Source organism: Diadema setosum, chromosome 2 (assembly GCF_964275005.1).
Source record: "Diadema setosum chromosome 2, eeDiaSeto1, whole genome shotgun sequence".
NCBI lineage: Eukaryota > Metazoa > Echinodermata > Echinoidea > Diadematoida > Diadematidae > Diadema > Diadema setosum.
This window is the reverse complement of record NC_092686.1, coordinates 20,288,432-20,300,927: the sequence shown is the minus strand read 5'-3', so window position 1 is coordinate 20,300,927 and position 12,496 is coordinate 20,288,432. Positions and strand designations below refer to the sequence as shown.

The 12,496-nt window shown below is 37.7% G+C and overlaps 1 protein-coding gene across 1 annotated transcript in view; it reads right to left on the bottom strand.

Annotated features, from left to right (window-relative positions):
- The window catches only part of LOC140240637 (6-phosphofructo-2-kinase/fructose-2,6-bisphosphatase-like), a 141,955-nt gene that overhangs the window by 128,908 nt on the left and 551 nt on the right, over nt 1-12,496 (bottom strand). The window lies entirely within an intron of this gene.

The window sequence follows — 12,496 nt, the reverse complement described above, 5'->3', positions numbered from 1 at the left end:
AAGAAAATTGGAAGGAATACTACTCGGTTATTCACCACAGATAATGAGCGGTAAAGAATAATAACGGCGGGACTGAAACATGTTTGTTTCCGAGTCTTCCCGCTTCAGATAGTAGCGCTCGTTGCATGCCAGCTCATACGAGAACGTACCGACACGCGTACAAATCAAGCGGGCACAGCAGTGTCAGTGTGCACTGCGCGCGCGTGCAGTTTCAAATTGAAACTATTTTTTCTTTATTTTTTTTTTTATATATATTTTTTTCTTGTTCTTTTTTTCTTATGAAGCCACAGCCGGTTACGATCGGCGTTACAGTCGGTAAAAATAACCAGTTACCAGCTATTAACAAGAACCCTGATACATTATCCTACAAGATAGAATACTGTTCGAATACTGTTCAGCTCTGTTACCTGTCTGAAGGCGGGCGTAAGAACGTCATGCAATTAGATGCCAAAATTGATAAAATCACATTTCTCCTTCCTCAATTTTTTGTCAAATTTCAGGGGGGGGGGGGGGAATGATTGTACAGGCCATCCCCCCCTCCTCCATTTCAGGGAGGATATATCCCCCCATCCCCCCGGGATTTACGCCCATGCGCATGCGCTGGCCGTCAATTCAGTGTAGCTCTCCCAGGTTCCTCTCGACCGAGTCACATTAAGTCATCAATTCGAACAGAAAGGGACTATTGACAGAACCAAACGTTGCATGAACCCCGTTGTCAATACTTCAACTTTTATACTGGTAAGTCTTCAAATTGAAGAAATTTTTCGATTTTAAGTTGATATTTGTCTGCGATACTACCCTGTCATGATCCTGAATGCTACAGTCCGCAGCCCCATTACGCTATGCGTATGGGGCTGCTGGTCGCAGTTTCTAACTAGACCTAGATCTAAGTTTATGTCTAGTAGATCTAAATCAAATGTTAACGGTTAGTACATGTAGTAGAAACTTCTAACATCAACATGTTATTGCGCTGTTATTGTTAACCGTTAAATTTCAATTAACTGTAGTGTTAGATCTAACGCCAACGGTTAGACTATTAATGTTTGACCGACAAGTATGTCTACTTCCGCGAAAAACTTCTCATTTATAATAATGTCATTTGCTGGGTCAGTTTTTCGCTTCTTTAGACAGACACCATTGATACATACGCTATTGTGACGGTTTCAACCGTTCTGGTTGAACGCAACTTCGACCCAGTTCCCCCCCCCCCGCATAAAAATGGTTAAAATTTATTATAATTTTTTCCAGCTCGGTTTTCAAATCAATCTGGAAAAAAATATATACAGGATTAATCAGTCAACATTTTGACTCACCTCTTCCACTGTTTTCTCCTGTTTTCTGGTTGTTTCCTCCACTTCTTTGCAGCGCTCCCCAATTCATCGCCGCCTTCATTTGAAAAATGACCACATGAACGTCTGCGGCAAGCCAAATGCTCCATACAATCACTATATCGGTACACTTACATTTATTGACTAAAGTACTAGTAAGTTATTCGAGTGCTAAATTTAACTCCATAATGTTGTGAATGAGCATTCACTTACTAGTACTGTAGACCCCGTTTACAGTGCGAGGCTCGGCCACGACATTTCAGTGTAAACGCGCAAAAGGCCAAATGCGAGGCCAAAATTGGCCTCGTAAATGGCCACGCTCTGGAGGTGGTCTCAGCCTTTTCTCAGTGTAAACGCAAACTGGGCCAAATGCGCGGCCAATTTTAGTCTGGCTTCCAAACCCTCTGCTTGTACTATTTTGCTATTCAGGATATTAACCCCTTAAACTGTACCCCGCACTGGGTCTTAGTCAATAAACGTAAGCAGGTAATGCACTTGTCAATTGTAGTCCCGGCCCATAGGTACCCGGGGATGGCCGGGACTTGCAACCAAGTTGGGCGGGGATTTCAGCATTTTTTTCGCCCGGGTGGGTCGGGAATAGACCGGGCTTTGTAAGGGGAAATTCACTTAATTTGCCCCGGTGGGCCGGGGATGCCCTGGGGTGTTGTCGGGGGAAATTCAATTATTTTGCCCCGGTGGGTCGGGAATGGACCGGGCTTTGACCATTTTCGCTGATTTACGCAATGAAAAATCACCGATGAATTGCCCAAGAACTACGGAAAGATCACGCAAAAATATAGCGCCAATCATACGTGAGTTGTTAGTGATACATTAGTGATTCATCGATCAGTATTTCGTAAGTATTACATGCGCTTATTTGTGTGTTCTGTTAGAGATACATAGGCCTACGCCAATATTTTTTTCAGTAATTTTCAGTGATACGTAGGTGTTACAAACGCAAAACATGCGTCATTATTTATGTCTGCTAATAGTCAGTGGAGAGTCGTTGGTGAAAGCGATAGTGGCAACATTTTCGTGAACAATTGCTGATATTCCACGCATATTTCGCACTTTGTTCGCGTAAGAACCACACAAACTACGCAAAAATTACGTAAAACAGCTCAATAATGCGTCAACTTTTATGCGAAGCCGAGTTTTGAGCTCCTCAAAACCCGGAATTGCGTAAAGCGCTGATCCGGCGCACATCGGCTGACAACTACGAAAGTTCCACGTTGTAGACAAACTCATGAAATGTGCAAATCGCGCATGTATCGCGTAAATAAGGCTCGAATTTCTTACGCGATTCATGCATTTACACGACTTTTGGGCAGTGTGACAGGTCCTTAAAGGCCAGGTTTCCAGCTCAAAACTCAGCTTCGCGTAAAAGTTTAGGCAGTATTGCACTGTTTTACGTAATTTTTGCATAGTTTGCGTTGTTCTTACGCAAAATATGCGTGGAAAACTACGCTGTTCTTACGCGAAAAACGCACGAAATATGCGTTGAATATCAGTGATCGTTTGCGAAAATGTTGCCGCTATCACGTTCATGTGCGAATCATGCGTGATTCATACGCAATTCATTGTGATAAAGCGCAGATTATGCGTGATTTTCCGTGGACCTCAGTCGTCGCGCACAACCACGAATTCGTGCCTATGCGCTGAAAGTGCGTGGTTTAGTGATTTTTTTTGTGTGATATTCCCGTAGTTCTTGCGCAATTCATCGGTGATTTTTATCGCGTAAATCAGCGAAATTCTCAACAGTGGCACGCACAACCAAATTTCTTGCGTGATTCATGCAAACTTACGAGACTTTTGGGCAGTGTGACCGGGCCTTGAGGGTCGGGACTTGGCCGGGGATTTCTATGCAAATACGCCCAGCTTGTCGGGGACTTGGCCGGGGATTTCTGCACAAATATTGCCCGGACTATCGGGAAATTGGCCGGGGATTTCAACTTCAATTTTGCCCGGCCTGCCGGGGACTTAGCGGAGGATTTCCGTGAAAATTTTGCCCGACCTGTTGGAGACTTGGCCGGGACTTGGCCGGGTGGTGTAACATCCCCAAATTGCAAGTGGGATGCAAGTCCCGGCCATCCCCGGGTACCCAGGGGCCGGGACTACAATTGACAAGTGCATAAGTGTACCGATATAGGCCCTAGTGATTGTATGGAGCATTTGGCTTGCCGTAGACGTTCGTGCGGTCATTTTTCAATCGAAGGTGGCGATGAATTGGGGAGCGCTGCAAAGAAGTGGAGGAAACAACCAGAAAACAGGAGGAAACAGTGGAAGAGGTGAGTCAAAATGTTGACTGATTAATCCTGTATATATTTTTTTCCAGATTGGTTTGAAAACCAAGCTGGAAAAAATAATAATATTAATAACCATTTTTATGCGGGGGGAACTGGGTCGAAGTTGCGTTCAACCAGAACGGTTGAAACCGTCGCAATAGCGTATACGTATGGACAAGCGTATGTATCAATGACATACTTGCCAACTCTACCGCTTTGGGCAGTAGACTACCGCTTTTTAGAGGTTTTGACCGGCTACCGATTTTCTCTTCTGATTTACCGATTTTGTAGTAAACCTACCATAAAATGAAATAGAAGTCATATTTTCCCTTCATTGTGCGTTGATTCCCTAAAATAAGCTAGTAATTACTGTAGAATACTAATAATAATTTCAAGGAACTCGTTCCTCAAAAATGCCGTATTCAGCCTTCTAATATGCACACATGTATGCACACTGCAGTGGCGCACTATTAGTAGTCTCTATCATATTATCTACATGCGTGCAAGACTTACTGTACACGTGTACGTGTAGCTAGAACCACGCATAATAGTAATGTTTTGGTAGCTTACATGTGCGTGGTGCGGCCGATGCGGCATACGGTGTGGCATAATTTAGTTCAGTGGGCTAACTATACACAGCCCAGTCGCTGTACATGGTACATCGCGACAAGGCTGTACGAGCGCGACCACCAACCACTAGGAGAGCGACGTAATCGTATCACGATAGCTTTGAATTTTGATATTTAACATCATTTTTGTCACCTCAAACTCATCGAGTATAGGCCTACTCTTCAATATTTACTCTACATCTGATGCTATCAGTATTCAAATGTACGCAATGAAACTTACCGAAATTGATCATCATATCCAGCATGTCCACACGGTACACAATCTTTCACGCCAGGCCTCACTATACACAGCCCAGTCGCTGTACATGGTACGTCGCGACGTACCATGTACCATGATGATCAATTTCGGTAAGTTTCATTGCGTACATTTGAATACTGATAGCATTAGATGTAGAGTAAATATTGAAGAGTATACTCGATGAGTTTGAGGTGACAAAAATGATGTTAAGTATCAAAATTCAAAGCTATCGTGATACGATTACGTCGCTCTCCTAGTGGTTGGTGGTCGCGCTCGTACACCCCTGTCGCGACGTACCATGTACAGCGACTGGGCTGTGTATAGTTATCGGTGGGCATGATCCCAGCCGGCCATGTACGTACGTGATTGTATTGAATTGAATTGAATAACTGAAACTGCACCGGTCTTACACTCAATACACAGTAAACAGTTCCAGCATATTTATTTTCATATTTCACATGAGATATACATTTCATCAAAATACACTAAAAAGAATACAAACCAAGCAAGATACAAAATATGTTATAAATCGGGGCATGGACAGAAAGTGTGTCAGCGTATATAATGTACATAAAAGACAATTCTCTATAACTTGTGAAATATGATGGAACCGCAAAAGCAAAGCTTGTAAACGCAGGTTCCAAGAAAATATACCAGTGTAAATTTGATATGCATTCAATGGAGATAGGACACAAAGTAATAATGACGAAACTATATAAAAACTAAATTATCAAGGTACAAAGGAAAAAGAAAATAAAAGAGATGAAAAAAAAAACAAGAACCCAAGGAATAACAACAGGGTAAAAAGTTAATATAGCATATAGATACACAAGTATATACACACACATATCTAGAATCAAATTCATAACGAGTTCAATATGTTACTACAATGGTACGGATGCAGTGATTATATAATGGGAGCATAAACCAGAAGCAAACAATCATAAACTGCAGGTTGATTCATCATACATTAAATAAGGATACTGCAGATAACATATCAAAGAAAAATTCTAATCAGACAGGTTATATTCATTTATTAACTTTGATTTCAATTTTTGTTTGAATATAAACATACTAGAGCAATTGATTAAATCGGTGGGAAGATCATTCCAGAATTTTTATAGGTCCGGTAAAAACAATTGTTTTTTGAGCAAGGAGTGTACGAGTACGTGGAAGGTGAAATGAATCTCTTTGTCTTGTTGGGTAAGCATGGACGGCATAGTTTTTCTGAAACATGTGGGTAAATACGTCAGGCAAGCCGTTGGCTGATAACTGAAACATAAATGTGCCTAAGTTATATAAAAACAAGTCAGCAACCTTAAGGAGTCTGTTTTCAAAGAAAAAATGATTCGTGTGACAACAGAAATCGGCTAGATTAACTGAACGAATAGCCCGTTTTTGTAGTTTGAAAATTTTATCAATGTGTAATTTGGCACAGTTGCCCCAGGCAAGTATACCGTAACTGAGATAGGGTAAAACAAGCGTTGAATATAAATTTTTTAAAATATACTTGGGAAAAAAATGTTTTAGCTTATTTAAGATCCCAGTATTTCTCGAAAGCATCTTAGACAAATAATCTATATGATGTTTCCATGTTAATTCATGGTCAATATAAAGACCTAAAAATTTGGACAATTCAACTTGAGTCAAACAATCATTATTCATTTTTATATCGCCAGGCAAATGCGTAACGGAGTTACTAAATAAAATAGAAACAATTTTGTTTACATTAAGAGATAACTTATTAGCTTGAATCCACATTTGAACCGACATCAATTCTCTGTTCACTACTTCTAAAAGAGTTGTTGGATCTCGATGTGAAAAGAAAATATTAGAATCATCGGCAAAAAGGAGAAAAGATAAAACATTAGATGAATTTCTAAAGTCATTTATATAGAGAATAAACAAAAGTGGGCCTAAAAGGGATCCTTGAGGGACCCCGCAAGATAATGTTTTTAGACTGGAACTAAATCCATTGATATTTACAAACTGTTTCCTGTTAGTTAAATAGCTCCTGAACCAGTCCAAGGCCTTTCCACGTATCCCATAATGTGAGAGTTTATATAACAAAATACCATGATCGATAGTGTCAAAGGCCTTGGACAGGTCCAGGAATATACCAACAGTATGAGATGAGTCATCTATAGCGTGGGCTACTTTATCTATAAAAGCAAGCACAGCGTGAGTAGTAGAGTGTTTTTTCCTAAATCCAAATTGAGACTCACAAAAAATATTACATTCATTTAAGAATTTAATTACACGAGAATATATCAAATGTTCAAGAATCTTAGAAATCGCCGTCAAAAGAGAAATAGGACGATAATTACTTACATCTTGTTTATTACCTTTTTTATAAACCGGAACAACTTTGGCAAGTTTCATTTGACTAGGCACTACGCCAGTAACAAGGGACAAATTCAATATATACTATATGTTAAAGGAGACAATATTGCGGATATAATATTTTTCAGTAAAAAATTCGTAATACCATCATGTCCAGCACTCTTTTTTGCTTTTAACTTAAGAACTACATCCCTCACCTCGTATTCTTGGATGGGAGTAAAAAACATAGAATGAGGATTTGGATCAGATAAGAAATAATGAAATTCTTTATCTGTTACTGGGATATTACTAGCAAGATTGGGGCCTAAATCAGCAAAAAAATCATTAAACGCATTAGCAACATGTATCGGATTTTGGATCAAAATACCATGCTGGGATATTTCCTTGACTTGTTCTGGTTTATCTTTAACTCTGAGAACTTTATTAATCACCTTCCACGTGCTCTTGGTATCGTTTCTGTAAAGGTCAAACTGCCTTGTGAAATAACTCCTCTTGGCAAGTCTCAAAGTAGTTGTAAGAACATTACGATAACGAACATATTTACCTTTCGTTTTATCATTTGGATTCCTCTTATATTTACAAAATAAATTATTCTTATGATTGATAGACTTAAGGAGGGATTTGGTGATCCAAGGCATTCTTGGTGCTTTTTTATTGGTAAAACGGGTGGATTGTCGTAAAGGAATAATCTCATCATATTTCTAAAGCAGTGAAAATTTATCCAAAAAAATATTAAATGCAGTTTCTACATCATTATCAATACCAAAGACTTCTTCCCAGTTAGCAATCAACAATCTCTCCCTGAGTCTATCGATGTTTCCTTCAGAAAAATCACGAAAAGTAAATCCTTGAGACTTAAGACAACAACTTTTCGCGAGAGGTATTAAACGTAAATTTACTTATCTAACTTGTGATAACAATATGTTTGATTACTTTTTCACATACAACCGTGGTGTATGCTTATTAGCCTATAAAAATTATTTAGGCCTACCAATAAATTTTGCGAATATGTCTGATTTTATTTCTATAAATTTATGCATAGTCTACAAAATAGTTCATAGATTTACATGGATTATGTTTTTGTTTGTTTTTTTTTATCAATACCAAGAACCCTTTAAAAAGGTTAAAAAGCATGCACCCAATCTCATATTTTGATATTGAAAAACAAAAAAAAAAGTCCACACCGCGGGAGGGGGGAACCCCCCCCCCCCCCTCGCGCACAAGCGCGCTCAGGCTTGGTCGCTTTGCTCCCTTGCAAAATCTACCTCTTCAGGATTTCAAAATGTTGGCAAGTATGCAATGGATGGTGTCTGTCTAAAGTCCAATAAGCGAAAAACTGACCATGTTGACCCAGCAAAATGAGAAGTTTTTCGCGGAATTAACGTTTTAATGAACATAGAAGTCATAGTCTAGCTAGAAACTACTTGTCGGCCAATATAACCGGGGGGCCAAAAGCTAAAAACAGAGGTCGAGTTGCACTCTCTCTACAAACTAAGTAGACCATGCTTATTTTCAAGTTTTTATTGTAACAAACAACATTCCAGTGGTCTACCTCAAAAAATTTGTTGCGAAAGCCTCCAAATCCAAGATGGCGTCCAAGATGGCCGCCATATTTACTGAATTTGTTATTTAAATGATAGAATTCGATAGAAACATTAGATTTCAACAAATGTGATGTCATATGAAAGAGAATAAAATTATCTACAAGTTGATACCATTTTTGTGGGTTATTGTGATAACTGGATTGAGATTTTAAGGAAAAAACACTCATTTTTTGATATTTTTCTGAAAAAAGGACAATCATGAAAATGCTTGATTCAGCATAAATCAAAGAAAGACTGAAGGATTATCTTGAAACGTTTCAAGAATTTTGTTTGACATATGATTAATATTTGGAGAAAATTAAGGGACAGTACCATTTTCGGTTCAGGAGTTATAATGTCTCAAACTTGAAAACTCACTACGTAAAAATGGCCACTTTAGTTGTGACCAAGACCTTGTTGGTCATAAAAAAGTCTGCGCACGCCAAGACTACTACACGCACCACTGGCACTGGCGGTTATAGCAGTGCCAGTGGTGCGTGTATTAGTCTTGGCAAATGCAGACTTTTTCTTTGACAAACAAGGGTTTGTGCCTGCAAACTAACTTTTCATACCAAGTGGTAGCTCAGGTGATACTGATCGCTATTATTTCAAAGTAGATTGTTCTGAAGCAGATGAGATGAAGCCCAAAAAAAAAAAAAATCAAATAGAGGTAATAGCTTGAAACTTGGCACCAAGAGATGTAGTAGTAGATAGTTTGTAGATAGATAGATGTTGTAGATAGTTTGAGACAGAATTTAGATCAACCGCTCAAAAAAAAAAAAATCAAGATGACAGCCAGCAAAGTTGACATAGTGTATTGCGCCAAATTAAATGTATTATTTCGATTTTGATACAATTTTGTCTGTTGCGCTATCTTAAACCGTCTTAGGTTTTTATGGACATATTTTTAAAACCAGTGATATTCTACTCTCCGAAAAAGAAAAAAACAAATCGAGTGGAAGTTTTTACTTTTGATGTGAGGAGTGAATAACAGAAAACGGTGAATTTAGAGTGAAATTGGAGTGACTTTTGAGTGAAAATGTTCATTTTCACTCATTTTAGAGTGACCTTAGGCAGGGCCCCACACTAACTTTTATTTTTGGTGACCCAAAGGCAAATATCCGACCTTTTTCGTTGGCCCGATCAGGCCACCAAATTCTTCATTTCTGACATTTTGTTGGCCCGACGTGCGTTTTTGGTGGCCCTGGGCCACCGGACCACTGTTAGTGTCGAGCCCTGCCTTGTAGGGATCACTCGTCACTCTTTGAGTGATCCACGAGGTCACTCTATAAAATGAAAATGAAAATTTTCACTCTCGAGAGATCCTTATATCTAATATGGGAAAGCATCTAGACATACCAATGGCATAAGTTCAGATCAATTGTGACACTAAACCCACATGAAATCAGCCTAAAAACAATGTAAGAAAATCTGATAACAGTCAATACAGTTTCAGCATGCTTATTTGTAAATGTGAATATACAGCATGAATAATAAATTTGGACAATTTTATTCGAACAATATACTGAAAAGTAATTTCGCACAACACATTTAAGAGCAAAGTTGAGAAATTGCCGCCATGTCGGATTTTTTTTTTTTTTTTTTTTTTTGGGGGGGGGGGGTTCGGATCAGAAGGGCTTTCAAGGACATCTGCGGATCAGACATTATTACACATATACCATCATCATTCACGTTTCTACAACAGCAGAGTAACATACAAGTAAAAAAGCATATCTTTGATACAGAAGCATTTCTTTTTTATCAAAGATTGGGCCTTACCCAAACACTGGAATGAGCTCCACCCCCCCCCCCCCCAAAAAAAAGACCCTCAATCAGGTTTACACTAGTGCAATATCGTTCGGATGTATAGAAACATGTAATAGACAGCAATATAAGAAGATTAAAAATATATATCAAATTATAAGTTACAGTGTATAAGTTGAGATTTAACTTTCACGCGACACACTAAAGGTATTGTTTACCATTGGGAGAAATATCACATTCGATTTATATGTGCAGGTTAGTTGTCTCACAAAACATTCTACCATGTAAAAAAAATATATATATATATAATAAAGCCTAAACCATACGGAGATAACACCATTTCTTTTCAAGAAACCATAACCATGATAACTGTTAACAATTTAGTATATAAAAAAACATTCTTATCAGATCTATTTAGTATATCTAACAATATTTAGCATTAATTATACTGATTTAAGTTTGTACATTAGTTGTTCTATCCCTAAGTCACAGTTTAGAACTAGTTTCAGGCATTATAAGTAAAGCTGGGTTTTTGTTTTACGTGCACTAATGGTAAATAATGCCTTGAACGACAACCTTGATTAATTACCGCCATCTTAAATTTTGTGTGGATACTATTTTTATCGCTGAATATTACACATTGGCAAAATTTGTGCCAAATTCCAAGCTCCTATCTCTTTTTGGAAAATACTTTCTGTTCAATCTTATCTGCCTCAGAACAATATACTATGATGAAATGCTACAGTATATAGCGACACCTATATACCACTTGGCATGAAAAGTTAGTTTGCAGGTACTTGCAAGTCACTAAATCATAATAATATTGCATGTGACCATGTAAACACATTGTATGCAAAATTTATAATGCATAAATATAATGTTTTTCAAGTTTTAGATGTTAACTTGTCAACAGTGTATGATATTGCCTATAATTCCAGAAATATGAATTATGTCTCAATCTCAGTAAATCTCAATCTCAATCGCAGGTTTCAAAACAATTCTTCAGTTCTTCTTTGATAAATATTAAATCATGCATTTTTACATTTCTTCCTTTTTTCGAAGCAATATAAAAATATGTATTCCCTCCCCCCCCCCCCCTCAAAAAAAAAAGAGAAGCAAACACCCCCCAATTTATCACAATACACAGCTAAGTGGTATCAACTTTTATGAAGTTTTGCTCTCCTTCATATGACATCAAATTTGTTGCAATCCATTGTCTCTATCAAATTTTATGTTTGAAATGTTACATTCAATAAAAATGGCGGCCCTATTGGACCGCATCTGTACTTTGGAGATTTTTGCAACAAATCTACTGAGGTGTACTTATGGAACATTGCATAGTATACTTAATATTATGTATGGTCTTGTTTATAGAGAGAGTGGAACTCTTAGATTTGACCCTCTGTGACGTCTTTGGGAACAGATGCGTGCAAATATATATTATGTAAAATTGGATTTCAAGTTTGAGACATTATAACTCCTGAACCAAATACAATACTGACCCCTAATTTTCTCCAAATATTGATTATACTATGGGAAAGATGTTAATTTCTGCATGGTTTTCATAAACATTTTTTATTTTATTTGTTTTTTACTTTTTAGAGAAATATTAATGGTGTATTCTGAAAAATGTCTCCATAAAAACCTAAGATGGTTTGAAATACCATTAAAATGTTCAGGATATATAAAAACCATATAAATAGACAGCAAAACAGACAAAATTGTATCAAAATCAAAATGATACATTTACTTTGGCGCAATACACTATGTCAGCTCTGATGGCCTGCAATCTTGAATTTTTTGAGTGATTGATCAAAATTTTGTTTTAAACTTTCTGTAGAAAGGTTAGTGTTTCAAGCTTCTACCTCTATTTGAAAGATATTTTTTGCTTCATCTCATCTGCTTCAGAACAATCTACTTTGAAATAGTAGCAATCAGCGTCACCTGAGCTACCACTTGGTATGAAAAGTTAGTTTGCAGGCACAAACCCTTGTTTGTCAAAGAAAAAGTCTGCATTTGCCAAGACTAATACACGCACCACTGGCACTGCTATAAGCGCCAGTGCCAGTGGTGCGTGTAGTAGTCTTGGCGCGCGCAGACTTTTTTATGACCAACAAGGTCTTGGTCACAACTAAAGTGGCCATTTTTACGTAGTGAGTTTTCAAGTTTGAGACATTATAACTCCTGAACCGAAAATGGTACTGTCCCTTAATTTTCTCCAAATATTAATTATATGTCAAACAAAATTCTTGAAACGTTTCAAGATAATCCTTCAGTCTTTCTTTGATTTATGCTGAATCAAGCATTTTCATGATTTTCCTTTTTT